This window comes from Dipodomys merriami, unplaced genomic scaffold (genome assembly GCF_024711535.1).
Source record: "Dipodomys merriami isolate MVZ:Mamm:240054 unplaced genomic scaffold, mDipMer1.0.p SCAF_13, whole genome shotgun sequence".
NCBI classification, from domain to species: Eukaryota; Metazoa; Chordata; class Mammalia; order Rodentia; family Heteromyidae; genus Dipodomys; species Dipodomys merriami.
This window is the reverse complement of record NW_027202604.1, coordinates 30,869,096-30,882,573: the sequence shown is the minus strand read 5'-3', so window position 1 is coordinate 30,882,573 and position 13,478 is coordinate 30,869,096. Positions and strand designations below refer to the sequence as shown.

At 37.2% G+C, this 13,478-nt stretch overlaps 1 protein-coding gene and 1 long non-coding RNA gene across 2 annotated transcripts in view; one reads left to right on the top strand and one right to left on the bottom strand.

Annotated features, from left to right (window-relative positions):
- Chl1 (cell adhesion molecule L1 like) overlaps positions 1–13,478 on the bottom strand; it is a 739,723-nt gene that overhangs the window by 337,258 nt on the left and 388,987 nt on the right. The window lies entirely within an intron of this gene.
- The window catches only part of LOC138824552 (uncharacterized), a 52,762-nt gene continuing 41,539 nt past the window's right edge, over positions 2,256–13,478 (top strand). Inside the window, exon 1 of the long non-coding RNA XR_011371130.1 lies at positions 2,256–2,328. This is a non-coding gene — a long non-coding RNA (uncharacterized lncRNA). The remainder of the gene's footprint in view (positions 2,329–13,478) is intronic.

Genomic DNA, 13,478 nt, shown 5'->3' with positions numbered 1-13,478 from the left:
TTTTTGGTGGTTAATTTTATTTTATTTTTTTTTAATTTTTATTTTATTTTATTTGAGAACATACTGTACAGAGGGGCTACAATTACATGGGCAGGATAATGCATACATTTCTTACCAAGCATTGCAGCCTCCTCCTTTGTTTGGTGGTTAATTTTAGACAAAAGTCTCATAGAATTTTCTTCCTGGGCTGTCTTCCAACCATGATTCTTAGATCTTAGCCTCCTGAGTAGCTAGGATTACAGGTGTGAACTACCAGTGCCCAGCCTGTTGGCTTTATCTCCATGCAATGTTATATAATTCTACAGTTCTCAAAATTGGTATGCAGAGCAAATGGTAGCACCCTATTAAAAAGGTGGACCACTGTGAGAATCAAATCCATGGGGTGCTTTATGAATCTTCATTATTAACGAGTACTTAGACACTTTGGAACGTTTTATACCTAAATGATTTGGCACAAGTTTCTCTACCTAGATTCTCTGTACTCACTAATGGCTAAGTCCATGTTAACTGGACATGTTTATGTATATTATTTGATTTCTACTATACTGTAGAGATTTATTTATTTGTCCTCTTTTTATACTTCATGAGAGAAACTAATGAGAGCAAATAGGGTATACATTAAATTTCTGAAATGAAAACCTTCAAAATTTCATTTCATTTCATGGAGATCTTTCTGTATCTCTAGCTAAGAAAACTCTTTCCTTGCTAGTCCTTAGGTATATTTCCACCAAATGTCGAGATCTGAAAAAGATCTTCACACATAAAGAGTTCAAATGAACATATTTTCCAGAACTCCATGATAATCTGCTCCTCACTGCTACTTTATACATTGCATCTATTGTTTTCAATCCTAAAGAGAAGAATTCTGAAAATAATGGTAAACATAAACAAATTAGCATGACAGAAACTAGATGTAAAATGGAAGTAAATTAATTGATACCAGTGGAAAACTATCTTTTATGTGTGCGTGTGTGTGCGTCTGTACACATGTGTACGTGCAAGTCCTGGGGCCTTGAACTTAAGGGCCAGGACACTATTACTAAGCCTTTTTTGCTCAATGCTAGCATTCTACCACTTGAGCCACAACTCTACTTCGGGCGTTATGGTGGTTAACTGGAAAATCTCATGGAGTTTCCTGCCTGTGCTGGCCTCAAACCACAATCCTCAGATCTCAGCCTCCTGAGTAGCTAAGATTATAGGTATGAGCTTCTACTGCCCAACTATCTTTCATTATTAAGAATTATTTCCTTTTTTAGGCTCCCTACAATATTAAAAGCCTTTATGTGCCGGGCGCTGGTGGCTCACGCCTGTAATCCTAGCTACTCAGGAGGCTGAGATCTGAGGATCGCGGTTCAAAGCCAGCCCGGGCAGGAGAGACTGTGAGACTCCCATCTCCAATAAACCACCAGAAAACCGGAAGTGGCGCTGTAGCTCAAGTGGTAGAGCGCTCGCCTTGAGCTGAAGAGCTGAGGGACAGCACCCAGGCCCAGAGTTCAAGCCCCACGACCGACAAAAAAAATAAATAAATAAAAGCCTTTATGTATCCATTACCAATTTATCTCTTGTAGTAAACACATACATTATGGTAGAGAAGCAGTTCTCATTTTCATTTTATAACCAATACCTTAATAAAATTATTGAATTACTCTGAGTTTATATTCCAGTTTACATTAAGGACTTATTAGGCCTTTTTCTCTGAGTCTGGAGTGTCAGACAAAATACCTGAGGAATCTTTTCAAAACACAGGAGACCAGAGGTTTTACTGACCTTGTGAACATGATTCTTTCCCTAGTGCTCTTGCTGTTTCTCATGTGCTTACAAATAGCCTCATGAGAACACTCTTATCTTGCTCAATCTGCTTTTCAGTAAAATTAGAAGTCTATTTATTACTCATGACACTTTTTTGGTGAGAGGAGGCATTGAGACAAGGTTTCACTGTATAGACTGGGGTGGCCTCGAACTCATCATCCTCTGGCTCCATCCTATAAGTTCTAGGATTACAGGCATGAACTACCATACGTAGGTATTCATTAATTTGATTTTGATGTAAGAGACTTCAAACCTACTTCAAACTGGCCATAAACAGAGATGGGACTTGTTTTCTTACATTAAAAACAGACAAACAATTTTAGGAATAGAAAATCTTTAGGTACAGCTAAATCAAGGATCTCAAATGACATCATCAAGACCAGGCCCCTCTCTCTCGTAGGCTGGGTTCTTCGCTATGGTAGAGCTCCAGTCTGTTTCCATGGTGACCTCTTCAGGTGCTCCAGGTCTCATCTTCCACTGTCTGACCAGGGGAAACACCACCCTCTTTCCAGCATTCTGGTAAGGCTGCAGGGGACTATTTAGCTTGATTTTGTTCTGACTTGGGATTCCCTGAGAGCTATATGGTCTTCACTTGTTATATCAATATGAGAGCTTAGAAGTTTTAGGGCTTGGTAATATCAATGGGCTCCAACTGCCAGTCATCTCCGTGGATGTGGATAAATCAAACAATTATAAATGAACTGGCTTTCAATTAGTTTATTCCCATTGAAAGAGGGGAAGGCACTAGAGTAAGTGGAACTTAGAAAGTTGAACTTACACTGTGAGGAGCTATTAAAGTCAGCCATTGTAATAAATTTATAATACCATGGTGCTTATACATGTCCAATCCCAGACAGAGGTGAGATTTATAGGCAATCATACATTATGGATCAGCTATAAAAAAGTTTTATGCTATTGCACTAAATTCCCAGAAAATAAAAAAATCTGACAAAGAAGATACTGCACTAAAAATAAAACCCTCTAGCTCGTGCTCAACACCTTGTCGTTGCTTTGGCGATAAACTGTGTATTTGTATTTAGACCCTCACTAAAGCACATTGAGACATTAATAGCAGTTTTCAAAAGCAAAAGTGGTATCTAGAAGGAAGAAAGCTTTTAGTTGGGAAGAAATTGAGTCAATTTTTCATTTTAAAGTCATGAAGGTTTAAGGGTACTGAAAACTAACCCAGCCAAAGAATGTTATTCCAAAGTAAAAGTACATGTATACTTTCCCTTGGATGACAGAGAGGAAATTTTTGAAAAAGCATAAAATTTAAAAACTGTGATTAATTGAGAATAAAGAATAGCATTAAAGACTATCATTAAAGCCGGGCGCTGGTGGCTCATGCCTGTAATCCTAGCTACTCAGGAGGCTGAGATCTGAGGATCTCGGTTCAAAGCCAGCCCGGGCAGGAGAGACCGTGAGACTCCTATCTCCAATAAACCACCAGAAAACCGGAAGTGGCGCTGTAGCTCAAGTGGTAGAGCGCTCGCCTTGAGCTGAAGAGCTGAGGGACAGCGCCCAGGCCCAGAGTTCAAGCCCCACGGCCGACAAAAAAAAAAAAAAAAAAAAGACTATCATTAAATATTGACGTTTTCAAATATTAGGGATCTTTATCATCCACAAAAAAAAAGAACATGAGAGAAAAAAATGATACATCAAATAATGCTTCTTTACCAAACATTTATTGCAGACTAAGTCATCAAACTGGGAAAGTAAAAATAATTTAAGTCTCTAAAAAATATGTATTCTAGACTTCTAACTTACGCAAAGCTCAAACCAAGCAAGTGCTTAAAAGAAGTCTTATATTGCTATTTGCAGCAATTTTTATATGCTTACACTGGAGATAATTTCCAAAAAGAAGTGGTTGCCATCAGAATGACTACTTATAGCTGAGCATGGTAATGCATACCTTTAATCTCAGCACTCAGGAAGCCAAGGTAGGAGGATTTATAATTTCAAGGCCATCCTGGGCTAAACTGCAAAGCTTTGTCTCAAGAAAAATAAATAGCTAAAAGTTACTTTTAAGATATTCTCATATTATCAAAGTTGTAATGATTTCAATGTGAAGAGATTCCCTACTGTATATGTAGATATACACACATGTACAAATATGTTTTTAAATGATATACATGCCTATAAGCAAATGATAAGATGATACGTTTGCATATATCCTCTCCAGGTTAATGGGCAGTTATGGCTACACAGTCAGGAAAGACTTCCTTCCATTCTTCTCCCCCACCTACCCTCATTTCTCTCTCGTTTTCCTCTTTTTTCTCTTTTCCCGTCCTCATTTTTAATTCTTTTGTTTGTTTATTCCACAAATGTTTATTAACACTTTGCCGAAAATAAACCAAATAGTTCACCTTCCAGTTATTAACACAATTTATTTTCTGCAAATAATCTTACTGGGAGGTTTCTGCTTCTCCCAGAGAATATTAAACACGTACCTGCCAAATGAAAGTGTCCAGATTACATTGTTCACCATATTTTTAACTTTCTCTCTTAAAATAATGTCACACTGAAGAAAGAGAAAGTGTGATGATTTTCTAAGCCACTGCCGTGCTTTGCAAAAATCTGTCCTTTACCTCCAGCTTCTCCATCAATAGCAATGTGCCAATATTGTATCACATTTATTTTCTCAATGACTTTTTTCTGAAGGGTTTGAGAATGAGTATCCTTAAAGTGATCCTTAATGTGATTGTTGGTGACTGCTTTCATTAATTTTTTAGGGCTAAGGTAAAGTATGCTTAGGAAGCTGGTAATAAGAGAAGACTACCTACCCTCGGAGTTGAATCCTAGGCAGTATAATCAATTCATTCAAGATCAAAGGGAAATATGTACATCCATATTCAATCAACAGGACCTGACTGCTCCTGATGGAATTTTCAATATCCCTGAGAAAGGTGTAAGTGTCACAGAACATACAACTGTCAGGGATACAAGCAGAAGCTATTACAAATGCACAAATTGCTGTCTTCCTCCTGAAGAACTTGTCCAGGAGGGGAAATTGCCACAGTGCACATACGAATGCATAACTTCAGTCTCACCATGTAGCACATCCCTATGGTTTGAAGATGCCTTCATTATAAATTTACATAAAACTGAAGTCTGATATCTCCCATTACTTCACTCCATGCCTGCCATGTGACTTTTAGATCACAATTTGGTACATGAAGCCTGAGAGCCAGTACAGGCTGCTGGGCACCATTCGGCCTTCTCAATAGTTGTAGCTCTCTACAACTTTCTCTCTGTCTCTCCCTCCCTCTCTCCCTCCTTCTCTCCCTCCCCCCCCTCTGGGTTTGCCTTCTCTTTCTGTACATCATTGTTAGGTGTTCAGTTCTAGTGAACCTTCCCCTGCATGCCTCCACTACCATGTTCAAATGGTGCATCAGCATTTCAGCTGTAAGAAAATAAACCAAGAATCTCTAGGGGGAGAAACAAGTCAAGTTTGGTGAGCTAAGACCTAAAACTTCTGAATTTTCAAATTAGGTTTATGGTGGACTTCCAAATGCTAGAGCCATGAATAAATCATTGTAATAACTTCAACTTACTGAGTAGTTATACTTAGCTATACAGTATCTTAAGGGTTTTGCCAGTGGGATTGGATTAGCACGTGGTCTGTGTCAAAATATATAATATCTAACCTTGAGGACTAATACATTGAGACATGGAATCCAAATGTTATTTACTTTAAGCTAATAAAATAGCCATGTTTCTGTAACAGAACCATAAGTAAAACACATTTTAATAAACTTCCTTATTATATTTCCTGCCATTCTCAGTAGCTATTATTATTTATTTTTATTTTTACTAGTTGTATCAGTAGTTACCTTTTAATCTAAGAAATATGCTAGGTAATATGCAAGCTTTAGAATTTTAAAATAATTTACTTTGATAATTATTTGCTTAATATTTCTATATCTAAAAATCTTATTGTTATCTAGCTGGGCCCTGGTGGCTTACACCTGTAATCCTACCTAATCAAGAAGCTGAGATCTGAGTATCACAGTTCAAAGCCAGCCTAGGCAGTAAAATCCATGAGACTCTTATCTCCAATTAACCATCAGAAAGCCAGAAGAGACGCTATGGCTCAAAGTGGTAGAGTACTAGCCTTGAGTGAAAGAACTCAGGGACAGTACCAGGGCCTGAATCAAGCCCCACAACTGACAAAAAAAATCTGTCATATAAGTATCAGATACCTTTTGGTAAACTTTAAAAACAATCACTTAATGCCAGAACCTCACTGCTAGGGATTTATTCCACAAATAGATACACCTTGAATTATATGCTTTAGATAGATAGATAGATAGATAGATAGATAGATAGATAGATAGATAGATAGATAGATAGATAGATAGATAGATAGATAAATAGATAGATGTAGATATAGATATATGTATATATGTATATACATATATCTGTATAGCTATATGTACATATATATAAGCTGGGGTATTAGATACAATATTCTAGCTACAAAAAACTATCAAAAGTAGATTGCTGAATACAAAGTATGGTATAGGCATAAAATGGAGCATGCCTTCTCTAAAAGTGAATTAGGGATATCAGTTATGGCATCATGAAGATGTCTGGAAGTATTGCATTAGATCAAAAAGAAATGTAAAGGACAAACGAATATGTATGTTTAGCCTCTCCAATACATAGAAAGGCTCTGAGACCCCTAGTGGCCCAAAGAAATAATTTCCATTCTCCCCAACAGCACAAGCAGTGACTGAGAACTCCAGCAATACCAAAAGAATAAAGCCGACCCAGACTGCATTCACACGGCTCTAGAAATGACTGCTTCATATAAACTTCTGCTTATACCATCAGACATAAGTTACCAACAGAAGATTGAAATAGGGTTATAGGGCTCCTAACGTAACAACCAGATACTCAAAATACAACCCAAGGTCATTCATCAGGTCAAGAATTACAAAATCACTATTTGATGAGAAAAATCATAAGCAATTGATTAATGAGTGAGTAATCAATGTCAAAGTCAAGGTGAATCAGAGGTGTGAATTATCCAGTAACATTTTAAAGTAGTGATGGTAGAGATGATAAAAATAGCTATGAATTAGCTTTGCTATAATAAGAATTAAACATTCTAGTCAAGCTATAAAAAAATAACCAAGTGATACTCAAATAACGTTCACTGTGCAGAGTCAATAGCAGAAGAGAAATGAAAGAGCATGGATTCATTTACCTGGAAGACAGATCTGTATCTTCAATCTAGCCAGCAGGACAAACAATATTAAAAGACAATGAAGAGAGTCTTGGGAAACGGTGGCCCTACAATAAAGGTTGAATATTCATGTCACAAATGTTCGAAAAGAAGACAAGAAAGCCCCTGAGGTAATTCTGAATAAGACATAAACATAAAGAAATCCACAGCAAGTCACCTCATAACTAAACTTGAAGCTAAATACAGAAAAACCCCAATAACTGGGGAAGAAGAATGATGCATTATTCATTCAGGACTCAGTTCCAATGACAGTGCGTTTGTCATGTAAAATCAGGGAGGTCAGAAGAAGGGACATGGCCTTTATTCACATGCTGAAAATCAAAAGCTGTCCACAGAAAATCCTACACCAGTGGAAGCAACTTTCAGAAATGAGGGGGAAATAAGGTGTTCTTAGATGAACTCACCAAGAAATGGCTGCTATCATTACTACTTCTGAAAGCTGACTGAAGGAAGCAATCCAGAATGAAGATCATAGATGAATGAATAATGTAAGAACAGGAAAAAAAAAAAAACAGAAGAAAACACAACATACTGTCCTTGGCTTCGTGATCTATTGATCACAATAAATAAAGCAACATAATCTGAAGTGGTGTTCCAAGAATGTAAAGGAAATATTGGATACAACAAAATTTAGAAGAAGGGAAGCTAAAGGAATATATTTGAAAGTATGTTTTCTACATTTTACCTAAAGCTACAATGTCAACCCAAATGGTTTGGTATTTGAAACCATCCATTGTAACCCATGGTGTAAGTGGAAGTATCTGACAAATTTCAACATCTACTCATGATAAAACCTTTAAAGAAAACTAAATATTACTTTCAACCATTGATATAGAACCATCTATTTGGTACATTCAAGCAACCATCACAGAAGATCCCCATGAGATAGTTTATGATCAATAGAAATCTCTTTCTCATATTTCTGAGGGCCGAGTTCAATGTGGAGGCAGGATCGGTATCTAAGGCCCATTTCCTAATAGAGGGGCGAAGAGCCCTGTGACATAACTTTAATTAAGGCCCTAATTTTATTCATGAGTTATCTGCCTTTGCAATCTTATCACATACAAAATTAGAATTTGGGATTTGAACTTATAAAAGCATCGAAATACAAATGGCTAACAAACGCATGAAGAAATGATCAATATCCTTAGAGATGTAGGAAATGCAAATCAAAATTAGAGTAAGCTCCTAACTCATTCCAATGAAAATGCCATCCATCAAGAAAATAAATAATAGCAACAAATGTTGGCAAGGATGTGAAGGAAAATAAACCCTTATTCAATGTGAACATGTGTAGCCACTATGAAAATCAGTATGGATGTTCATCACAGAAATAATAATATACCTTTGACTGGAATATAAATAAGTATACAGAAAGATAGCTACATACAGCTCAGTACACTTTGGCCACAGGTGGGATCAGCCTATGTAGATAATGCACCCAACAACAGAGGAATGGGTAAAGACAAATATATATATATATATATATATATATATATATATATATGTAATATGCATATATTATATACAACTTGTATATAATATAATCTGTATATTAATTATATATTTATATTTTGTAAGGAAAAATGACAATACATTGCTTATAGGAAAGTGGACATTATCCTGTTGAGTAAGACAAGACAAGTTCAAAAAGCCAAGATTGTGTGCTTGATCATTTGGGGGATATAAACCTAAAATGATGATGATGGTAATCATAATGGGACATGAAACTAAAGAGGGAGGATACGGGGATCAGAAGGATGGGAAAGGGAACAGGAAGGATGGGGAGGGGTAAAGAAGAACATAGAGCAGCCTGTCTTTCTTTAATAATAACAATGGATATGCAGAAACCAAAGGTAACAGCCCACCATCATGTATAATCACTCAAAATATGGAAAAACATGCACAGAGAAACAGACACACAGAGAGAGACAGAACGGACTGAAGACAGGGAGAAAGAAAGGGAAAAGGAGAGGTAAAGGGAGAGAAAGAGGAAAGAAGGAGGAAGGAAAAAAAGAAGGAGAAGAAACATTTATGCACTTAAAAAGAGTATAGAAGCTGGAGCTAGCGTCTCATTCCTGTTGTCCTAGCTACTCAGGAGGCTGAGATCTGGGGGTTGTGGCTTGAAGCCATCCTGGGCAGAAAAGTCTACCTCTAATAAACTACTCAGAAAAAGCCAGAAGTTGTGCTGTGGCTCAAGTGGTAGAGCACTATTCTTGAGCACAAAGAGGTGCAGGGTCAGTGTTCAGGCCCTGAGTTCAAGCCCCAGAACCGGCAAACAAAAGTGTGTAGAGGATCTCTATGCTGAACATTAAAATATGTTGAATAAAAATATAAAAGTAGACCTAAATACATAGCTATAACCTATTAATGGTCTGAGAAAGACAACATAAAAACATGTCAATTATTTATCAATTGATATAATTATTGGTTTAATACAATTCCTACAAGGTTTTTATAGACAGATAAGCTTATTCTAAAATTTACATGAAAGAACATGAGTCAATAATAGCTGAAACAATTTGGACAATAATATTATAAAAAGGGTTATTCTATAAATGTCTTCTCACTATATAGGTGTAGAATTTATTTGAAAATAAAATCGATGGATAGAACAGAAAACCCATCAGTGAAATCACCAAAATATGCAAAATAGATGCCATCTTTATCAAAAGGATAAAGAAGCAATTGGACATCCAAAGGCAAATATAAGAGCCTCAGCCTAAGTATTATGTCCTGCATGAAAATTGTGATTTTATAATATGTGAACTGGATCATAGACTTTGATGTGAAGTGTAAAATTATAACATGCTCAAAGGACAAAGAAAAATATTTAGGTTATAGAACTAAGAAAAACTTCTTAGACTTCACGCCAAACAGAATGTCCCATAAAAGGAAGAATTGGTAAATTTGAACCTCATCACAATTGAAACTTTTTCTTTGTGAAAGACCCTTTGAAGAGAATGTCCAGTTACTAACTGGGAGAGATGTTTGCAAGTCACATGCTTAAATGACATCTTTCTTATATGAAAAACATTGAAGATCCAACACTAGAAAATAACTTAGTTTAAAAATAGGCAAAAGGCAATTCTATAAAGGTGATGTACAGAGGGAAATACACCCATCCATGTATTCAACATCTTCAGCCTTAAAAAAGATGAATCAAAACCCAGATGAGATATTACCATACATCCATTCAAATAATTAAAGTTTAAAAAATGACAATATCAAACCCTGGCATGGACAAAAAATGTTTTGGGTCACTCATGCCTTGCTGAGGGAATTGTCAAATGCTGCAGCCATTCTGAATAAAAAAATAATAGGGCATTTCCTTTTCAAAGTAAATATTGATTTACCATAGATCCAGCGAGTGCCTACCTGAGCATTTTTCCCTGAGGAATGTTCATAGAGGTTTTATTTATAATAATCAAAATCTAGAAATGACCTTCATGTCCTTCAGTGGCAAGCAACCAAAGAAACTCTGCCATAGCCATATCAAGAAACACTATAATAAAAAGGATGAACCATGGGTATGGACATGCAACTTTTACAGTTGATAAAAGATTATGCGATGCCATTGACCTCAATGAACAAATATGAAATTATAGAGATGAAGAGAATAGTGATTCCTGGGAGGAGAAGGCAGCCACATGATTGATATCCTGTCACAAGTGCCCTGGCAGGAGTGGTCTGGGGAGGTATCTTGATTGTCCTGTGATGGGCTGAGGTTCATTTGATAGTATTAGGGACAGAGTCTTGGCCCTGAGGTTAAGCCCTGGTGCTAGAATACAGACATATATAAAAGGTATTAATGCTTCAAGAGGCTGGGTGAAGGATCTAGGGATTCTGCTCTGAAATTTCTTTGAAATTCTTTAAAATTTTCTATGCATCAAAAAAAAAAAGAAAGAGAAAATAGGAATGAGGGGTTTTGTGGTAGCGTTTTCTTAGAGGAGTTGACTCAGATAACGTAAAGAAATGACAGCTGGGGCATCCCACCTCCCTCTGTATTACAAAATTCTCCTCCAGCAGTGGCACCACCGCCACTCACTGAATGCAAGGCATTTACAGGTCACCGGACCCTGGCAGAGGAGCAGTTCCTCCTAGACTGACAAGAGCCGAATGGACATCAATTCCATACCGTGACTATGATTGAAGTACTCACTATGGCAAGGTTAAGAAGCCCGCAACAGGAGAATAGCAAGTTGGGTAGCCACATGGGTAAAAAAGACCCTGTCTTTAAAATGTCTCTATGTAAATAAAGGCCAGTATGTCAGCACTACAGTGTCTCCCTAATAGGCATGGGACTCTGAGTTCAAAACACTGGTATGACCAACAGCAGAAAAACATGCAAGAAAAACATGCATACGGCCAGACAGATAAAGATGGTAGAACACTTGCTTAGCGCGCACACACACACATACACAAACACACACACACACACACACACACACACAGAGAGAGAGAGAGAGAGAGAGAGAGACAGAGCAGAGGCTGGGTTTCATCACCAGCATAGAAAATAAAAGCAAAACCAACTACACAGAAGCCCCCAGCAGAAGAAAGGTGAACAAATAAAAGTCAAAGAGAAAACAGACTTAGCACCTATTTCAATACTTCCATTGGTAAGCTTGAGCCTACAAAAAATGTAGATCTTCAAAGTAAAATTATAGGCTTTAAAATACACAAAAAATGCTTTCAACTAAAGATATAAAGGATATTTTTAAACTATTGTATGTGATATGTAAAAGGTATTTATATAACTAGGTGGTATCTTCCTTTGATGGAAATTACTATGCACAATACACATTTTCTAATTAAAAAGTAATGCAGACCAGTACAAAATCATGTGAGTCTGTATGCTTTGTACCACCCAGTGTCAGAGCTGGCATACCTGACTAATGGCTGGTCTCATCAGTTCATTGTTTGTTTAGAAGTCTAGTGTTGGTTACCTCATACTCTACATTTGTATGGGCTTGAAATAGCTCATTAAAACATGAAACAACTGTGGCTGACAAAGGAGATAATAGTACTACACATATTGCAAAGTAATTGGGTGGGTTTATAGCTATTGTGTATAACTAGAATACTATCAGTAAGAGAAGGAGTAGGTCATTCTTTAGGAAGATGCTACAAGGGCCTATTAACGAACGTAAGAATGTTCTTGGCACTTTGTAAAACAATATCCTTGTAAGGAATAATAACTCTATAACCCTAGGGAAAATTTTGGCCAGTGTAAGTGGCATAGGATCTCAGTAAAATGGCAACAGTCCATGTTAGATCAGACAACTCCACCTCCAGCTGTTCTTACACCTGGCGAAGTAATAGAAGCATCAACGGAAATTATGGGATGCACAGAATGCTGGGTTCTACCCCAAACCTGCTACCTCTGGTTAGATGAGATTTATTCCCAGGAATGTACCTATTTTTAAATGCATTGGGATTACTCCAAAGCACAGCTAGAAATAGAACCCGATGAGCAAATTACCATAGCGAGACTGAATCAGCTTTCCTTTCAGGAAGTGATTTTTGTGAGAGAAGGGATGGGAGGGGAAAATCAAAGGAGGAGGCAACAATGCTTGATAAGAAATGGACTCATCACCTTGCTCACGTGATTGTAACCCCTCTGTACAGTATTTTCACAATAAAAACTTATTTAAAAAATAATTGCGGTGAACAGTGGCTCACACCTGTAGCCCCAGCTACTTGGGAGATGGAGTTAGGGAAGCTTATGATCCACACCTCAATCATAAGCTGGTGCATACCGGGGATTTCAGCTACAGGAGAGGCGTAGGGAGGAAGATTGTAGTCTGAAGAAATTATGGCCAAAAATTCAAGAACTTACTAAAAAAATAACTAAAGGAAAAAAAAGCTAGGTATGTGGCTCAAGTGGTAGGGTACTTGCCTAACAAATATGAGGTTCCAATCCAAGTCCTGCCCAAAAGATTTCATTAAGAATACAAAGCAGTTAGTCAAGTGCCAATGTCTCACACTTGTTATCCTAGCTATTCAGGAGGCTGAGATCTGAGGATAGTGGTTCAAAGCCAGCCTAGACAAGAAAGACTGGGAGACTCTTTATCTCCCATCAACTACCAAAAATGCCAGCAGTGAGCTGTGGCACAAAGTGGTGGCAGAGAGCCAGCCTTGAGTAGAAAAGCTCAGGGACACTGCCCACAAACAAAGAAACAAACAACAAAAACCATGAAGTGGTCACCGTTTTCAACTAATTCTAAGCAATAAAATTACACTTCGAAGATTAAATAATGTCTTCAAATGACATGTTAACAATTTAGTCTCTTTTCTATAAGACAAAACATTCTATTTCCCCAAGCTCTTCTATAAAGAGGGAATTATCCATACTTACATGGAAGGGAGGAAGAGGTGATCACATTACTGAATTTGTGCTGGTGTGAGAAACATCAGA